This window comes from Acomys minous, assembly GCF_964271855.1.
Source record: "Acomys minous genome assembly, chromosome: 7".
Lineage (NCBI taxonomy): Eukaryota > Metazoa > Chordata > Mammalia > Rodentia > Muridae > Acomys > Acomys minous.
In genome coordinates this window covers 83,977,411-83,998,301 of record NC_140488.1, presented here as the reverse complement: position 1 = coordinate 83,998,301, position 20,891 = coordinate 83,977,411, and positions in this window count along the sequence as shown.

Below are 20,891 nucleotides of genomic sequence, written 5' to 3'. Positions count from 1 at the left end.
CTGATTTTCGACAAAGAAGCCAAATCCATTCAATGGAAAAACGACAGCATCTTCAACAAATGGTGCTGGTCTAACTGGATGTCTACATGTAGAAAAATGCAATTAGACCCCTATTTGTCACCATGCACAAAACTCAAGTCCAAGTGGATTAAAGACCTCAACTTAAAACCACAGACATTAACCCAGTTAGAGGAAAAAGTGGGGAAGAGTCTGGAACTCATAGGCACAGGAGACAACTTCCTGAACAGAACACCAACAGCCCAGGCCTTAACATCAACAATTAATAAATGGGACCTCATGAGGCTGAGAAGCTTCTGTAAGGCTGGTGACACTGTCAAGAGAACAAAGCGACAGCCTACAGACTGGGAAAAGATCATCACCGACTCTTCATCTGACAAAGGTCTAATATCCAAAATATATAAAGAACTTAAGAAATTAAACACCACCAAACCAAATAACCCAATAGAGAAATGGGGCGCAGAGCTAAACAGAGAATTCTCAACAGAGGAATATCAAATGGCTGAGAAACACTTAAAGAAATGCTCGACCTCCTTAGTCATCAGAGAAATGCAAATCAAAACGACACTGAGATTCCATCTTACACCCATCAGAATGGCTAAGATCAATAACTCAACTGACACCTCATGCTGGCGAGGGTGTGGAGAAAGAGGAACACTCCTGCATTGCTGGTGGGAATGCAAACTAGTACAACCACTTTGGAAAGCTATCTGGTGCTTTCTCAGAAAAATGGGAATAGGGCTTCCTCAAGACCCAGCTATTCCACTCCTTGGAATATACCCAGAGGATGTACTACCACACAACAGGGACATATGCTCAACCATGTTCATAGCTGCCTTATTCATAATAGCCAGAACTTGGAAACAACCTACGTGTCCCTCAACAGAAGAATGGATAAAGAAACTGTGGTACATTTACACTATGGAATACTACTCAGCTATTAAAAACAAGGAATTTCCAAAATTTGTGGACAAATGGATTGAACTAGAAATTGTCATAATGAGTGAGTTCACACAGAAGCAAAAAGAGCTAAATGGTATATACTCACTTATATCGAGACACTAGCCCAAGGTGTACGTCCCCATGAAAAACTGTACCTACCAGAATAATGGGTAAGAGGGGAGGACATCCTATTGAATCTTTAGGTGTGAGAAGCCTGGGAGAAAGAGGAAATGGAAGGATCCAGTGGGTCCTGGAAAACTACAGGCGAGTCTGGGCCCTGGGGTCCTCCGCAAACTGTGGCAACAGCCAAGGAAAAAATAGGCAGTAAAAACCTTGAACCCCTACCCGGACTAGCCGATGGACATTCTCCACTGTTGAGTGGAGAAGAAGATCTAACTCTCACACAAACTCTGGTGCCCCATATTTGATCATATCCCTTGGATGGAGATGCCTGGTGGCACTCAGAGGAAAGATAATAGGTCACCAAGGAGAGACTTGATACCGTATGAGCATATTCAGGGGGAGGAGATCCCCCTCAGACACAGACATAGGGGAGGGGAGTAGGGGGGGGAAGTGGGAGGAAGGGAGGGATGGGAGGATACATGGGATGGGCTAACAACTGAGATGTAATATGTATAAATTAATAAAAATGTATTAAAAAAAAAAAAAAAAGAAAGAGTATGAATTAGTTTTCCCATCTGATTTGGTACAGGTTATGGTGACCTATGGGTTTATTTTCCCTATTTTATTAAATTGGTCCCTTCTCTATTTAGAGAAGTTACTTTACAGGAAGAGCAAGCAAAAAAACAAAAAACAAAAACAACAACAACAAAAAAAAAAACAAAGGGGGGGGAGAAAAATGTTGCAATGTTTCAATTCATATTTGCTGAAATAATGAATAGAGGAATTTCACCTAGTTCATTTTATGCTTATGTAAGAAAGTAAACACAAAATTAGGAATGGTAGTCCTTTGATTATAATTCATTGCTACATTTATCAGACTTTCCAGGAATAAAGGCTAAATACAACTACACAATACAAATTTATTCGTTTTAATTTCTTGAAAATATTCTTTAAAAATATAGACTCCCAACTGTAGGTATAGTCTGATCTCTGTGGTCCTGTCTGTGATTAGGTAATTCATTATTATTCTACTAATTAGCGCATTGGTTTTCAACCCTGGCTGAACATTAGAATCATTTGGGGAGCTTTTAAAAATCCCAGACTGAGGAAGCTGAACTCAGAACCAATTACCTCAGAATCTCCAGGGGTGTAGCCTTGGCATCAGTCCTTTTTTTAAAACTTCCCAGGTGGTTCCAAAGTGCAGTCACATTTGAGAATCACCAATTTAGTAGAAGTCACATGGTTTTCCCTTATAACAATAGAGACGAATTTTCTTATCAAAGACACTGTACCTTGAAAAACTGGCAAGCAAATAAGCAGAAATATCAATGGCTTTTCCAAGAAATTTATTTTAAATGTAGATCAGTAATTAAAAATAAAGCTCAAATATTAAAAGATAATCCTGGATCTTCATTTGGGCATGCAGCCTGAGAAGGTATTGATAAATTTTATTTACTCAGGGGAAGTTGGTGTCTTATAAGTAACTTCAGCTAAAATCAAGATGGGCCCAGGGCAATGGTGCACCTAATGAAGAGAGGAGTATTAAGTCACAGGCTTAATGATTTGCGTTTTGACTGACTTCATGGGATTGTGCGAATTACATTCTGATTCTCATGGGCTTTCTATAATCACCAGTTGTAACCTAAAATAATCATCTTTCCTTCTTAAATATGAACTTCCAAATGCAGAAACATGTATGTGAATACAGATCGCAACTTGAAGATAAGTGGAAACTAATGTTTCCAGTGTATTTTACTTTTCACCAAGCAGGAAATGTCATTCAATTGCATGTTGAATTTTTCTTTAATAATTATGTATTATACTTTTAGATTTTCCTTTAATATCTATGCCTTAAGTTGTGGTATGTTATTATTCTGCAGAAAAACAATATTCTTAGGAAATTTTGCATCTTATGGCATTAAAATAACTGTTTATAGTGATAATTCTTGCATGAGTTTCTACTTCATAATGTCTCAGAAGGCACTCTGTAAAGCATATTCATTTCTTAAAGTGTTAATTTGTAAAATTTATCTATTTTTTCAAGAATATCTATTCAATTTAAAGCACATTTTTGTAAAGCATGTATCAATATCATAGTAATGAGAAGATATTTAGACTCAAGGTAGTGTGAATTTTTCTACATATATGACATAGACATATGTAAAACTAAAACATAGATTTTCAACACGAGAATAAATAGTATATAAAATGAGGAACTGATTCATTTCATTGACCATCAGGCCTTGTCAACAAGATAGTGACCCATGTCTAATTACTGTTTGATCACTTGAATTTATTCAAGGAGGCATTTGTAGAGAAATATAAATATTTTGTAATTGTGTTCATAGAAATTAAATGGCACCGAAAACAATTTACTATAGGTATGTTTTATTTACTTAACTAGGTTGTGCATAAAATAAGAGCAAATGAAAAATATTTGTCGAATATTCTATGTGAGAAGAAAGTATACAGGATGACAGAAAAAATGGCAACAGTGAATGAAAGATGCTTAAATAGAGATTAATAGATAGGAGGCAGGATGACCAAGGAGAGACTGAAGACAGAATAGAGTGGTAAAGCTAACTGAAAGCAGATTGAATAAACATTATAACAGGGTCATGTCAGGTCTCTAAATAGTTGTGACTCTAGTGATTAAATGTCTGTGTGGTTATTAGAAGAAATATTACCTAGAATCTTCGGGTTTGGCATGTCCAAAATTTTCAGAAGGTAAATTTTAGTTGACTGGGACCACATTTTCTCTTTCTACCCATGCCAGATTGGTACATTTGAATAGAGGAGGAAAAAAGTTATGTGAAATGGCAAATTATTTCTGTTCTACATAGTCCTATGAATAAGGTAAAGTTCTTTCTTTCTCTAAAGATTTTTAAAATGTTTTTTATCATTTTAAAGATTCACTGACAATGAGACAGTTTAACTCCTGACAACATCCAGCCTACCTCAAAGAGGATGATGAGAATAAAAGAACCTCCTTATGGAGATGTCTTAAAATGTGGCAAAAAAAGCCACTGGGCAAATGTCATCATTTCTACCACAGACAGAATTCTGCCTAAAAAAATGGGCAAGCTTGGATTCCAGCAGAGGCGACAGCTAAACTCTGCCAAGACAGGGTAAGGAAGTCCTCAATAGTTCCTGCCTCACAAATGTGTCTGTCAGATATATAGGGCCAGAAGGCTGAAGATGGTGCTCCAACATAATAGAGAGTTTTGGGTGACTATTCAGGTAGCAAACTGTCTCTATCATCTTTTCATTTGGAAAGCTACTAACCTGCACTCATATCATGCTTGGGTAATCAAGTTTATTCCTTCCTGTCTAGTTATTCTTGCTATAGGTAGTTTATTGAATATATGTGGAATAATATAAATATATATAAAAATAAAAATGATCTTGATGAATCTGGGCTTTATTCTCTGAAAAAAATATTCTCTTCCTTTGACCTTAAATTCCCATACCTTTCCCGTTCTCTAACAAAGGGATTTATAACATTTATTGCTAGACTAAGAATATCATAATTGCCTAATTAATTATCTTGTGATGTTCAAGAGAGGAGAACATGCTGTTGAACATTCATAAGTTCAGGATAGTTTTCCTTAATTCCTTTTGTGTTTAGGAATTGAAGTCAAAATGCACCTTGAAAAACATTGGACTTTATTCTACAATTTCAAACAGTTCAATGGAAGAACTTTAGACATAGACATGACATGATGGTCGATCTATGCAAAGACTCCTTACTCTACCAGATAGCACTTCTCCTTCTCCAGCAGACATGAGATGCAAGTTTAGAGCTTGCACAATTATTTATCTACAAATTCACACATTGTCACGCATTCAAAGTCTCAGGATATAGTTTTCTTCAGGGGCATTGTAAGGCATTTTCTAAGGCAGGTATGAGCAGAAATCCCTGTTCATAGTTTACCGAGGAAATAGAAAAAAAGAGGAAGTAGCCTGAGCTCAAGGCTTCACATAAGTCCAGAATTATACTTATATTTGCACAGTACAAGGCTAAAGTGCAAAAGACCGCAAAAATCTTGAAGTTTTTCTTATCCATCTCATAGAAGGCACTGCCCCTGATCTTGTTTACCATCTGCACCAAACTGGCCACAATTCTGTCCTTCACTATGGGCATGAACAGAATGTTCCCTTGTACTTTAGTCTATGTACAAGTCCACTTCCCTGTGAAAATAAAAGGAACAGCACTGTCACCAGAGTGGAAGGGCAGTGGGTAGAGATAAACAACATATCCCAACATAAATATCAACATAGTTTTATAGTTTAGATTCACGTGTTAACAACAGCTGGAATGGTACTGAGGACTCAAGACAGTTTAAAAATGAAAATGCTTTATTAAAACATTTCAAAAATACTCAGACTTGCTTGACCTTGTTCCTGATAGTTTTCTAGGGCAGTCTTTATTGGAAGCTTCTGCCTCTCAGCATGTTGATCATCAAATAAACAGACAAACAATGTAGGTGATTCAGGAGAAAATGCAGGAAGTTTGGTAGACAATATCTTCCTTTGAACTTGGTCAGAGTTATGAGACTGGTAACTTGTTAAAGAATTTTAAATGAGACTATTTACATTAAATTTTAGAGCAGGGATCAACAAGCATGTTTATCCTCCATGAAGCACATGACTGCATTCATCTGTAGCTGGTCTACATCATCAGAGCATTGGGTGCATGAAGCAAAATTCTTCACCATCCTGTCCTTCAGACCAGAGGGTTTTGCTGACTCCTGTGATGTTTTATTTATTAATTTATTTATTGTAATTTATAAATATTACATCTTGGCCATTATCCCCTCGCTTGTATCCTCCTCTTCCCAACCACCCTCCTTCTTCCACACTACTCCCCTTCCCTAGACTTCTGACAGGGGGAGCCCTCCACCATATGACCACAACCTTTCAGGTCTAATCCTGATAGCCTACTTCTTCTTCCTCTGAATGGCCAGTGGACTTCCCCACTAAGGGGAAGTGATCAAACTGGGGGTACCAGAGTTTGTGTCAGAGGCCGTCCATGATCCCCCAACAACCATGGAGAATGTGATGTCTGTTGGCTATTATCTGAGCAGGGAGTCTAGGTTCAGTTTATGCATTGTCCTTGGTTGGTACAACGGTTTCTGAAGCCCCCTCCCAGGTCCACGTCCTCCACTGGTCTTGACGGCCTTACTGTCAGGTTCATAAACCATCTGGGTCCTTCTATCCCTCCTACTCTTCCATACCACTCTCAGTGCTCTGACCGGTGTACAGCTGCAAGTCTCAGTATCTGACCCTCAGAGGAGGACGTCTATGTTGGGCTAATATCCACTTATGAGTATATACCATGCATGTCTTTCGGGACCTGGGTCACCTCACTGAGAGGAATGTTTTTACTTCCATCCATTTGCCTACAAATTTCAAGATTTCCTAGTTTTTAATAGCTGAGTAGAATTGCATTGTGCAAATGTACCAGTGTATTTATTCATTCTTTAATTGAGGGACATCTAGAGTGATTCCAGATTCTGGCTATTACAAATAAATCTGCTATGAACATAGTTGAGCAATTGTCCTTGTTATATGGTAGAGCATCTTTCAGGTATATGCCCAGCAGTGGTATAGCTGGGTATTGAGTTAACGCTATTCCCAATTTTCTGAGAAAGTGACAGATTGATTTGAAAAGTGGTTGTAAAAGTTTGTACTCCCACCGGCAATAGAGGAGTGTTCCCTTTTCTCCTCATCCTCATCCGCATGGGCTATCACTTGAATTTTTTATCTTAGCTATTCTCGTAAACATAAAACAGAATCTCATACTTATTTTGATTTGTATTTCCTCGATAACTAAGGACATACAGCATTTCTTTAAGAGTTTCTTTCTTAAAATACACATTATTTTATTACAAATTAAAAAAACAGAAAAACAAAGCAACATCCTAAAAATTTTTACTGGTAATACAAATTCCTAGGAAGTTTTTTTTCTTTAAGAGTTTCTTAGCCATTTGAGGTTCTTCTGTTGAGGAATCTCTGTTTGGTTCTATACCCCATTTCTCAGTTGGATAATTTATTTTTATGGTGTTTAATTTCTTGAGTTCTTTATATATTTTGGATATTAACTCTCTGTCGGATGTAGGGTTGGTGAAGTTTAGTCAATAGGCTCTCATTTTGTTCTGTTGATGTCCTTTGACTTACAGAAGATTTTCAGTTTCATGAGGTCCCATTTATTAATTGTTGATCTTAGAGCCTGAACTATTGCTGTTCTGTTCAGGAAGCTGTCTCCTGTGCCATTGAGTCCAAGGTTCTTCCCCATTTTTTCTTCTATCATTTAGTGTGTCTAGTTTTATGTTGAGGTCTTTAATCTACTTAAGCTATACTTTTGTGCTGGGTGATAAATGTGGATCTATTTGCATTTTTTTACATGTAGACAACCAGCTAGACCACCACAATTTGTTGAAGATGTGATCTTTTTCCATTGGATGGTTTTGGCTTTTTCATAAAAAAAATCAAGTTTTCATAGGTGTGTGGGTTTACTTCTGGGTCATGGATTCAATTCCCACACTGTTTTTTTTTTACCTTTTGCTCTATAGCTCAACTTGAGGTCAGGTATACAGCTTCATCCAGATCTTTTATTGTACAATATTGTTTTAGCTACTCTGGGTTTTTTGCTTTTCCATATGAAGTTGAGAATTGATCTTTCAAGGTCTGAAAATAATTGTGTAGGTATTTTGATAGGGATTACATTGAATCTATAGATGGCTTTCAGAAAGATGTTTACCATGCCAATCCTCCTGATAAACAAGCATGAGAGATTTTTCCATCTTCTGATATTTTCTTCAATTTCTTTCTTCAGAAACTTGAAAGTTTTTTTCATACATGACTTTAACATGCCTGGTTAGAGTTACACCAAGATAGTTCATATTATTTTTGGCTATTGTGAAGGGAGTTATTTCCCTAATTTCTTTCTCAGCCCATTTGTCATTTGAATACAGAAGAGGTAGTGATTTTTAAAAAATTAATTTTGTATCCTACCACTTTGCTGAAGGTGTTTATCAGCTAAAAGAGTTCTCTGGTGGAGTTTTGGGGGCCACTTATTATATTATTTGGGGGCCCCCAAATAATAATATACTAATATCACCTCTGAATATCAATACTTTAAACTTCCCCCTTTCTTTATCTCTTTTTGTTATCTTCCTTCTCAGGCTAGAACTTCAAGTACTATATTAAAGCGATATGGAGAGAGTGGGCAGCCTGGTCTAGTCCCTGATTTTAGTGGAATTTCTTTGAACTTTTCTCCATATAAATTGATGTTGTCTATTGGCTTATTGTACATAGCCTGTACTATGCTTGGGTATGTACCAGGTATGTTGGATCTCTACAAAACTTTAAAATGAATTGGTGTTGGATTTTATCAAATGCTTTTTTGGCATCTAAGGAGATAATCATGTTTTTCTTTCATTTTCTTTATATTGTGTATTATATTGGTGAATTTCCATATATTGAGCAATCCCTGTATGCCTCAGAGAAAGCCTACTTGGTCATGGTGAATGATATCTTTGATGTATTCTTGAATTTTGTTTGTATTTTTGTATCAAAGTTGATGAGAGAAATTGGTCTTAAATTCTCTTTTGTGTGTATGTGCCTTTGTATGATTTATGTGTCAAGGTGACTGAAGCCTCGTAGAATGAATTTGGTAATGTTTCTTCCTTTCCTATTTTGTGGAATAGTTTGAAGAGTTTTGGTATTAGCTCTTCTTTGAAAGTCTTTTAGAATTCTGTGCAAAATCCATTTAGACATGGGCTTTTTTGATTGGGAGACTTTTAGTGAGTGCTTCTATTTACTCAGGATACGACTATTTAATTTGTTTACCTAATAATGATTCAACTTTGGTAAGTGTAATCTATCCAGAAAATTGTCCATTTCATTTAGATTTTCAAATTTTCTGGTGTATAGGCATTTGAAGTAAAACCTAATGTTTCTTTGAACTTCCTTGGTGTTTGTTGTTATGCTTCATTTTCCATTTCTGATTTTGTTGATTTGGATATTATCTCTATAGTTTGGTTAAGGGTTTGTCTATCTTGCTGATTATCTCAAAGAACCAGCTCTTGGTTTCATTAATTCTTTGAATTGTTCTCTTTGTTTTTAATTTATTGATTTCAGCCTCACGTTTGATTATTTCCAATCATCTACTCCTCTTGAGTGTGTCTGCCTATTTTTTCCCTAGAGCTTCCATATGTGCTGTTAAATTACTTGTATGAGACATTTGCAATCTCTTTATGAATGCACTTAGTGTTATGAACTTTCATCTTAGTGCTTCTTTCTTTGGATCTCATATGTTTGGGTATCAATCTGGCTCTTTCTCAGGAAATTGGGAATGGGGCTATCTCAAGACCCAGACATACCACTTCTGGGAATATACCTGAAAGATGGTCCACAATATAACAAGAACATTTGCTAATTTATATTCATAGCAGCTTTATTTGTAATTGCCATACTCTATAAACCACCTAGATGGTCCTCAACCAAATAATGGATAAAGGAACTGTGGTACATTTACACAAAGGAATACTATTCAGCTATTAAAAATAAAGAAAATTTGAAATTTGCAGGTAAATGGATGGAACTAGAAAAGAGAATTCTGAGTAAGGTAACCCAGACCCAGAAATGCATGCATGGTATATACTCACTCATAAGTGGATATTAGCCACATAATACAGGATAAATATACTGCAATACAGAGACTGATGCACCAACCAAGGGCTATATATGATGTGGACCTAGACCCTCTGCTCAGATGTAGTAGATAGGTAGCACAGTCTCCTTGTGGGTTCCTATATATGAGGAGTAGGGACTACTTCTGGCATGGACTCTGGGCCCCCAAAGTTGATCATTTCTCCCAGGCAGGGTGGCCTTAGCAGGCCACAGAGGAAGAGGATACAGGTAGGAGAGATGAGACTTGACAGGTCAAGGTCAGATGTTAGGGAAGGAGAGCTCCCCTTTCTAAGGAGTAGGAGAGGGAGTGAAAGAGAATGAAGGAAGGAGAAGCAATCAGGATGTGAAGAATTTAAACTGCAGAACAAGTAGGTAACTTATATTGCTAATCCCACTATATGGGAATAACTTTGTGACTGGCTGAGACATGAAAATCTGTGCATAGACAATGCTTCTTGTTGGCTACATAATCGCTGTGAATTATTAGATGCCATTCTTCATATGGCATGAATGAAGATTTACAGATGTATTTTTTCTGTGCATGCAAAGAACAGAGAACCATCCTTAATTGTTTTGTGCTTCAAGCACACCTTATACATTTATAATTTTAGGACTATATAATGCATGTGAAGCTGGGTCAGACCTGATAGGATCCATTCCTCTCGGCATGTTGCACGCTGCCATCCTGCCATCCTTTATTTTCCAGAACTAAGTACTTCAGTTGTTGTTCCTCATTAGAACAAGAAAGCTCCCAGGACAGCTTCAAAAACAAGATTTCTATAGATGAAAAATATAAAAAAAAAAGATGCACAGTGATAAGTGATTATACCACTGTGGATAATAACTAGTTTCATTAACTATAATGCTATATAGGAGTAGAATTCACAGTAAATATATACCTGACATGTCAGGAAAATCTCGGCAAAAAGTCTAACTATTTTCAATAGAACTTAGGTGAGGAGGAGGGAATAAAAACTCTCGTGTTCATAACAAGCCAAAAATAATGTTCATATTTATTAACCTGGTCTCTGGGTGAAAAATAATACATTAATATGTGAACCACACACTAGACAACAAAGCTTGGAAGGTTAATTTATTTTGCTTGGCATACTCTAGGTATCCTGAGGCTAAAAAAACAGTTACATAAATCTTGTATGAAACTCTTAATGAACATGTGGTATCTAGCAGCACCAAATAAAAAAATCTAAATAAAATATACATTCAGGTCAATCCTCAAAGTACTCTTCCAGTTAAGTGTTTGCTTAACAGATGATCACTGTGTATAGTCATAAAAGACAACAGGAACAATTTGCTATGGAAAAATATAAACATAATCTTCAAATACCACAACTATGATCCTAAGATAATGAGATTTTATTTACTATATTTGTTAAAGAGTAGTAGTAAAAGTAGCAAGTAAGCAGAGAAAATGAAGGAAATATCCTTTCTTTGCAGTTTAGTCTATGAACCATAGTGCATATACAAATCATTACAACTAAACTCTAGAATACATAACTTCAGAAAGGAAAGAATAGTGATAATTAAAATAAAAACATCTAAATAGAGAAACAAGGCAGTTATTTACATCAATATGTACATGTACTAAGCTTCAATTTTTATTATTAAATTAGATATTAAAATAAAGCATAGCTTCTTTGTCAAAAATCAAGTGACCATATGTGCTTAGATTCATTTCTGGGTCTTCAATTCGATTCCACTAATCAACCAGCCTATTGGTGTGCCAGTACCATGCTGTTTTAATCACTGTTGCTTTATAGTGCAATTCGAGATCAGGTATGAAGATTCCTCCGGAGGATATTTTATTGTACAAGATTGTTTTAGCTATTCTGTTTTTTTGTTTTGTTTTGTTTTTCCATATGAAGTTGAGAACTGAACTTTCAATGTCTTTAAAAAATTGTGTAGGTATTTTGATAGGGATTGCATTGAATCTGTAAATTGCTTTTGGTAAGATGGCCATTTTTACTATGTTAATTCTTCCGATCCATGAGCAAGGAAGATCATTCCATCTTCTCATGTCATCTTCAATCTCTTTCTTCATCAGAGGTTTAAGGAAATATAATTTTTACATTACAATTTATACTTTTACAGCTAGGCAACCCACTATGACTCAAGAAATATAAATAGAAATAAATTGATTAATTCAAGGCATCAGAAAGTATCTCACCCAAAATAGGTTCTGAAGTAATTATTAGATATTTTGTGTCAAAAATAAAAAGAGGAAGAAATATAATATTAAAATACTAAGGAACATCTATTATTGCATATTATTAACTTGTAGAAGTTGTGGTAAAATGTATGCATTAGAAACAAGTGAAATTGAAAATAAGGTAAATGTCCAATTAGGGAAACTAAAACAAACAAACAAACAACAACAAAAAAAGGTAAAGCTCAACAGAAGAGCATAAATACTAGTTAAAATGAAGTATAGAGGTAGAGTTAATTACTAAAATTGGAAAAAGAGATTTTAGCATTTTAGTTAATGGGGAAAAATTTGCTAGAAGTTCCTCAACAATAAAAACCCAAGAGGGCATATGGAACTGAGGTATAGTCAGTCAAAGTTTACAAGAAATAATCTGGGGGAAGCTGATAACAGTTAGAAAAGCAACACACACTCTACACATCTAGAAAAAGATCGTGTACAGGACATCAGTAACAACAGTAGAAAGGGGATCTGGGGAAACTCTCTCTCCATGGTATGGACTGTCAGCAATGGTCAGATGAAATATCAAAAGGATTTCTTCCGTGGATGCTGCCATCACCATCCCAAGAGCCTTGGTGTACCACACTCTCAGGAAATTCAGAGACAAAGTGATACAGGACTGTACCTGACAATGTGATACTGAAAACACAAACATCAAACAAAACAATAAAATAAAATAAAATAAAACACTTTCAAACCAAAATAACCATAAGGGAGTTGAAAACCTGGCAGACACAAAGGAACCTTCAAGCATATGGCAAGTAGTGTGCAGAACATTTGTAAAAGCTACAGAGGGAATAAAAATCAGCATTCAAAAGCAGCGAACTGAAGGACTTTGCAGAAGTGTGGCTATATCTGAGATTCCACATGTGAAGCACTGAAGTGTTCCAAAGAATGTTGGTTGGATTACTCTACAGGGTTTCTGTGCCTCAGCAGCCTAAGAGACAGGACAATTATGGGATCTGATAATATATTTTCAAAAGATGAAAAATGACACCAAGAAATATTAAATATCAACCAACAATCTTACTCCTGGAAAGCTGTTGCACATGTTAATACACAACTAACATAAATAAAACAAAATAGGTATCTTTCTAAATCTACCAAATTCAGGTGAATGTAGCTGAATGGAAATTAACTTAGAGAAAGCATCAGACAAAAAATTCAAAAGAATGATAATCAGCATGTCCAAAAAATGAAAAAGGACACAATGAATTCCATAGAGAATTCAAACAAACAGCTGAATGATATAAAAGTTCAGTATGTGAAGATGGAAGTCAGTGAAGTGAAATACGTAAGAAAAACCAAACTGAAATGATGCAGTAAATAAAAACTTAAGCCAATTGGAAATTTAAAAGAAATATGTGAAATTCTACCTGCTTATGACTTAACAAAATAAGACCAAAGTGCAATAAATGACTTAAACAAATATGTAAAAAGTTATAAAATTGAAGCATTAATCAAAAAGTTTCCCTGTTTTAAAAATCCCATGCCCATGGGGATTCATTGTAACATTGAAGTATTTGTTTGATATTCAGACAGGACAAAGACAAAACTGAAAAATAAATGTTTTTACCAATATATCTGATGAACATAGACATAAAAATTTCTGTTAGTATGAGTGCAAACCAAATGCAAGAGCATATTAAAAATATTCACATAAAAATAATCAGAGAGCCTTCTTTCCAGAGATACCAAGATGGTTCAGCATATACAAAGTAGTAAATACAACACATCACATAAGTGGGCTCAAGGACAATTATTATATCCTCATCTCCATACATACATAAAAATCCTTTGACAAAACCAATCATGACTTTATGATACAAAACCTACTGTAGCTTTCTGTGACATAGCTATGTCCCATATCAGAAAAGGTGGCACTCAGGGGAAGGATGGCAGACTACCAAGAAGAGACCTGATACCCTATGAGCATATACAGGGGGAGGTAATCCCCCTCAGGAACAGTCATAGGGGAGGGGAGTAAGGGGAAAATGGGAGGGAAGGAGGAATGGGAGGGTACAAAGGATGGGATAACCACTGAGATGTAACATAAATAAATTAATAAAATATATAAAAAAGGAAATAAGGCAAATAATCAACAAATGGAACCTCATGAAATTATAAAGCTTCTTCATAGCAAATAAAACAGTTAATTGAATGACAGATATAGCCTATTAATGGGAGAAAATATTTTCCAGTTGTGATTTTATATTAAAAAGACCTTTAAAATGGTTTAAAAAATAGAGAACTGAACAAAGTGTACTCAAAATAAGAAGTACACATGGCCAATAAATACTCTAAAAAGTGTTCTGCATCCTTAGCATGAGGCTAACGAAAATTTAAAGCACTTTGAAACTCCACCTCACTCCAGTTAGAATGGCTGTCATCAAGAAAAAAGAAAAAAAATGGCATCACTGGCCAGGTTCAAAGAATATAAGAGTCAGAAGGTAGGAAGAAGTGCTTTGAAATGCTGTATTCTGGGTATGGTCTGTTCAAAGAAATTATTACCTCACAGTACCTGGGACTGCCATTACTATGCCTACGCAAAACTGGGCTTATCGAGAATCATAGATTAGAAAAGGGTCCTTGGAACCTTGCCACTCTTTGGTGAATTATTGTCTATTGATACTTTTCTGGGGAATGGACAGTCATTGTCTTCAGTTGTGCAACCAATGAGGAACACAGCAGGATCCAATATGTTGTTTAAAACCCTCATTTCTGCAGAGGATCCTGGTTATACTCAATGAGTCTAACTGGGCATGGGGAGGGTGGCATGAATGGATTTGTATAGAACAGGAAAGAGGACAAGGGTGGGAGAAAAATTGAAGAGGATCAGGGTGACAGTAATCAAATGCATTTCATTGATTATGAACTTGTCAATGAACCAATTAGAAAAGAAAACAAAACATAAAAAACCACCCTAGACAAAACAACAACAAACTACCAAAGGAAATCACAAACCTGTAAAGGAGAGGCATAAAGCTATGGGAAAGGGCCAATTAGTTTTAGATCATTTTAACCATGTTTAAAATACATAGTGTTAGCTTTGAGATAAAATTTAGTGTAGCAGTGCTTGTCTAGTGTAGGTGTAGTCCTGTAAAATGTGTATGTTCTCTTAAAATGCCAATGTACCATCATTTTCTATTTGGGTCTTCAAAATAATACTATATATATTTACTAAAAGAGACCTAGAAACTAAGGATTTTTGACTTTAATCCTTACCATTAGTGCTGTTGTCATTGCTGACACTGGATAGAATATGTGAAAATGTTCTGATTGCCCTCTAAAAGATTTTTCATCTTTAACACCAGCTGAAAAATAGTATTTCTATAAACCTTGCCACATGGCATCAGGTAGAGTAAGAGGCTCCTGGGAGAAATTTTACCATGCATGTTAAATCATAACATTTTAGAAGTGGAAGATTATTTAGTGATGATCCAGTTCAACAGCCTCATTTTCCAGCTGACTAAATTAGGCTAAGAAGAGTCTAAATACCTACTTTTGGGGATAATGTAGCATCTTGGGATAATGAAAAACGCCTCTCTGTAGCATCTATAAAAATTAAATGGGGATCTATTTATTTATAGATGTACTTGTGACTATCTTGTAGTAGAACTCTTATATGACTCCCATCTTCTGTGTCCTTGCAAGAGTTACCCTTGTGGCTTCAATTTTATTAAGAGAAAAAGTAAAGGGCAGCCCGCTTTAACAGACACCATAGTCTGCACAAAATATTGAGATATACGACTCTGTAGTTTGTAGAAGAATATCTGAGAGTGTATGAATCTTGTGTACCATTGAACATGGCGTACTATACACTATTAATTAACAAATTACCTTATGTTATTTAAGAATTCTGTATACATAACATCCTAAAAATGTGTACCCAATTGATGCTTTTGAAGGGTTACTTAATAATATAGGAAGATAAAATAATTGCAATTTTCTGTACTCTCTTAAGTAGTTTAAATATGTAGACTATATAACATGCAGTCTATTTTTTATACTGTATCAAAATATAATGTCCCCTTACAGGGGAAAATCTTTTTGAATTGTCCTGTAAGATGTTTTACATAGATTCATATCTACAAAAAATCCTTTATGTGTATCCATTGATTTGTGGACCCTTGATGTTTTCTTAGTAAACTACATAATGTTATATAGATTATTCAAGTACAAACATTACATATATACAAAGCCAAATTGTATGTCTGAAAGGATGCAGGATAATATGCATGAAATGTTGAATTATAATTATTAATGATGATTATGACAATTAAGAATGAATTGAAAAATTACATGAACTGGATATTTTGGTGTTATTGTCACATTCCATTTTTATGACAGATGACAAATGCAAAGTACAGATGTACATGAATTAAATGCATTTTTCCTTTGTAGATTTACAGCTCTTTCAGATTTTGATATGCTGGGTTTACAAGGCAAATATACACTTACAGATCCAACCTATGAAATTAACATTTTAACCAAAATCTAGAAAATTATGTTGGCATAAATAATTTCAAAATGATAGAAAATATTCATTACAATTAGGTGTTAAAGAACAAAATAATGATAAAATTTCCCTTTGCTATGTAATTTTACAGAAAATATTTATTATTAGCATTGCATACGTAGAATAATCTTTTTCATGTAAGACATTTATGTAACAAAATACAGGAAGACCAATTTTTGTCATTAGTGTCCTTTTGGAATTAATTCTCTCATCACCTTTGCAGGATGCATAGGAGAAACAGATTGAAAAGTATGTTGATATTATGTAGTAATTCACAAATCCCTGTTTGGTTGTCTTCATCAGCATCATTTAAAACTCTTGGACCAGATTCCTAAATTCTTGTTGGTTTTGAAAATATAATGCTATTTTCTAGCAATCGTATTAACAAATGCCAAAATGCACCATATGTCAAGTGGAATTGAAATACTGCCCTTGGTTTTAGAAGATATTTGCTGTAGCATAGATAATCTGCAAGGAAGGTAATGATGATGGTTCATGTACTGTTTATGTTTCCACACTGGACAGACTTATTGGCTTGTGTACCACCAAACAGTCTGAACAGTTATCCTGCTTGCTTGCTAAAAGCCTGTGAAATAATGTACTTATTTCAAAATTCCATTTTTTGTACTTACTGTTTTGATAGCACGTCTTTCTTTTAATCTTATTGTGTATTAAAACTTTAATTTCATGAATTTTGTCTTGGTAAGTTTTAAAACTTCAGTACTTATACTCAAAATAATATAGACTATATAATTTTCTGTTGAATGATAATGTTAGTAAATAAGTTATCTTATTATTAATCTCCTAAATAATTATGAGTAATAACAATAGCAACCAATATTATTTTTGTAAGTTTTCAGTATTATTATTAACAATTTTATAAAAACAATATTATTATATTCTGACCAATGGATCTCTGTAAATGCAAATAGTTCAGTAAAAGACAATACTTTGAAAATCCCATACTGCTAACTAATTGATTTCTCTCTGACTTATTATGGGCTATGAATTAAAACCTTAACAGATAATTTTGGTGCCATAAAAATTCACCCTGTGCTATCTACCATATGATTCTTATTCTGAATAAAAACTAAGAGTGTTGCTTCTCATAGTGACTGAAATGACAAGGTCTATGGTAAATATAATTCTCAGTGGAAAGAATTATCAGAAATTATTTGGTGCTTAGGAAATTTTGAATAGTATTATGTTACAATGTATTTTAATTTTGATCTATATAGTATATTTACTTTGTACCAATTAACATTTTTCTTTGCATTTCTGACATTAGGTAAACACAGTCATATATATAAATCAGAATTTTCAATGGAGAAAAGAGTCAAAAGAATGACTTGGACATCTTGAATTTAAAACACTGTATTCATCAGTATGAACTGTATGTAGACCTCTTTTGTGTGCAAGATAATCTGGTAGGAGTTAGAAAAGAAGGCTATGTCATACTATAAAATATATGGTAAATATTAGAAAACAATAACAAAAGTAAGATTGAAAATGGACCAGGCTCTAGAGCATCTCAAAGATTAATTTCTGGTGTACCCATGTTTGGAACCATGTATATTTCAAGTTACCATGATCATGAAACAAATTTACATTAGTTTAAATATTATATATAATAATTACATCTGCAAAATAGAGACAACTTTTGTATGGTAAACTAAACTAGGCTTTTCATGTTTAAGCTTTGTGTCTACTTGTATTTTTCATCTATCCACCATATTACTGTGCTTATTTCTTTAATAAGAAACACTTAGATGAATGAAATATTTTGCTGTATATTAATGTGAAGCCTTTTTTGACTGTGCACTTTCTGTCTGTAGTATTTTTCTCTCCAATGTCTTTATTAATTTGAATAATTTATCTTCATTCTAATTTAGAGAAGTCTTTACTGTCTCCTATCTCTAATAATTTATTCTTTATGTGTCCTTCAGCAATGTATATATATTCAGAATCATGCTATGCATATGAAAAATAAAAAAAACACTCAAAGGAGAATGAGATCAGTGACAAACAAGTTAGGTAAAGATAGAAATACTACACTGGATGTTACGTCAGGAAAATATTTTAAAATGAAAAAAGCAGAAAAAATCAGAACTACTGAAGTAAGTAATTGATTTAGAGTAAAAATGAAAAAATGACTCAAAATAGTTTTAAATTGAAATACCCATAGAACAACAGACAGAAAATATAAAAATAATATTTGAAGACATAAGTAAAACTTTTCTAGAAATGATGGATGGTTCCATGCTCAGACATAAGAATATGGATGATTATTGTTTAAAATTTGCTCCTCCATGCTCATCCTGCCTAGTTAATTACATTTGGTCCAGATATGAATGGTAAACTTCCTCAATAAACCACTAAGAAGATGTCCAGAGAAACTGTCTACTATGTATTCTTTACAAGGAAAGTAGAAGTTGGGCCTTGAATAATCATTCCAATGCAATGGTTCTCAATTTCCCTAATGCTGTGATCCTTTAATAAAGTTTCTCATGTGGTGACTCCCAACCATAAAATTATTTTTTTTCTATTTCATAACTATAATTTTGCTGTTGTTATGAATACTTTAAATATCTGTGATTTGCAGAATTATTTGATATGTCACCACAAAGGGGGCATGACTGAGTGGTTTAAGACCACTGTTCAAGGCAATAGTTTTAATGCTTGAGTCTGTATCAAAATCTTATCAAGGGTTGGGTGAAATGCCACTTCAGCTTTTTAAATTTGGTGCATTTGGGTAGAGTGTAACATTTGAGTTACATCTTGTTATTTACATTTAATCTATATACTTCAATTAAATGCCTTACTTAGATATTTGAGCTTACCACTACATTTTCAAAAATCTTTGTATATCTAATTATCTTCTCTTAAGTCTTTATCCCAGTCCTTACTGAAACTTAACTGAAAAACAAAACATATAATTATGTATACTGTAGGCATATTTCAAATTGCAATGGAAGGTCCAGAGTTATAGGCTCTATGGACAAAGGGTTTTGGTTAGGGTGAGTGAACCAATAATTTGAGGACATCAAGCTTTGTTTTTCTTTCATGGAATTCATAATACTGTCAAGGGTGTACTTACACTTGAATATTTCTACTTGAAAAGATTTGTGCCAAGTGGATTCCAAATTAGTTATAGCAGTGACTAGACAAATTGACAACAGATTGGGTCTTAAATTTAATGGCCAAAATTTTTTCTTCTCCGAACCTCTTCTTTTGTTATTGTTGTTTTCTTTTCAGTATTCTTCAGAAAGCTCATCGCAATTTTCCGAACTATTGAAGTAGAAGTCAAATGTCATGCAGCAAAACTATAAATATATCTTTTCGGACAGCATATAAAGTGATCACTGCTTCAGAACTACTTACACCATTACTCTTTGTCATAAATCCAAACTAGACACTTTCTGCTTTTCATTACTGCTTGTGCCATTCTGGAAGCCATCATTTCCTGTTTGGTGTACTGGTGACCCCCAGAAAGGATGATGGGCACTAATCATGCTTGTAAAGCCGAAGAAGAGAGGACTTAATATACACTGTACTATGCAATAACCTTATCATGGGGCAGTCACTATTCTCTATGGTCTAATGATCATGACCTAAAAAATAAAGTTGATGGGAAAAACAAGTAGTCATGCTCTATGGTTCAATATTTAATCATGGGAAACAAAAGTGGCATATAAATTATTCATCTTTTTGAGTATTTATAAAACAGAAAGAAATATCTCCATTAAGAAACTGGGCTTCAGCTACACATATTAAAAATCTATGGTGATATCAGTAATATATACCCATGTGGTAGTTTTTGTTATCTTGTTTTCATTATTTCCTTTTATTATATTTTGGAGCTCTTACATCCTGGTATTTCCTCCTCAATCAAGTACTGGGTCTATCCTGTGGAGTCAAATAAAGCATATTGAGCAGTGAGATGCTAGTGCTTCTTATTTATTGAAAAAATTATTCTTTGTATAAAACAATTTTTGTAAATGAAGTATTTTGAGCTAGCACTGTGAAGCTTAAATCCAAGACTATATGATAGGAAACAAATTAATATATATTATAGTTATTTGAACATCGATATTTCAATTATTTTGAGGATGATATTTTATTATATGAAATATAATCATTTCATTACCCTTGGGTCACCATATTTAATACTAAGTACTTTAGTATTAAATACTTTAAATAAAGAGAAAAGTACAGAGGTAATTGGCATGTTCCCAAAAAATGGTTTGTTGTTTTAACTTCTAAGAATATAGTTTGATATGAAGCAATAGACATTCCAAATACCCCAAATACACTTTAATAGTTATATTTTATAAATATTTTTATTGAATAAATAAACTATAGAAACTTAAG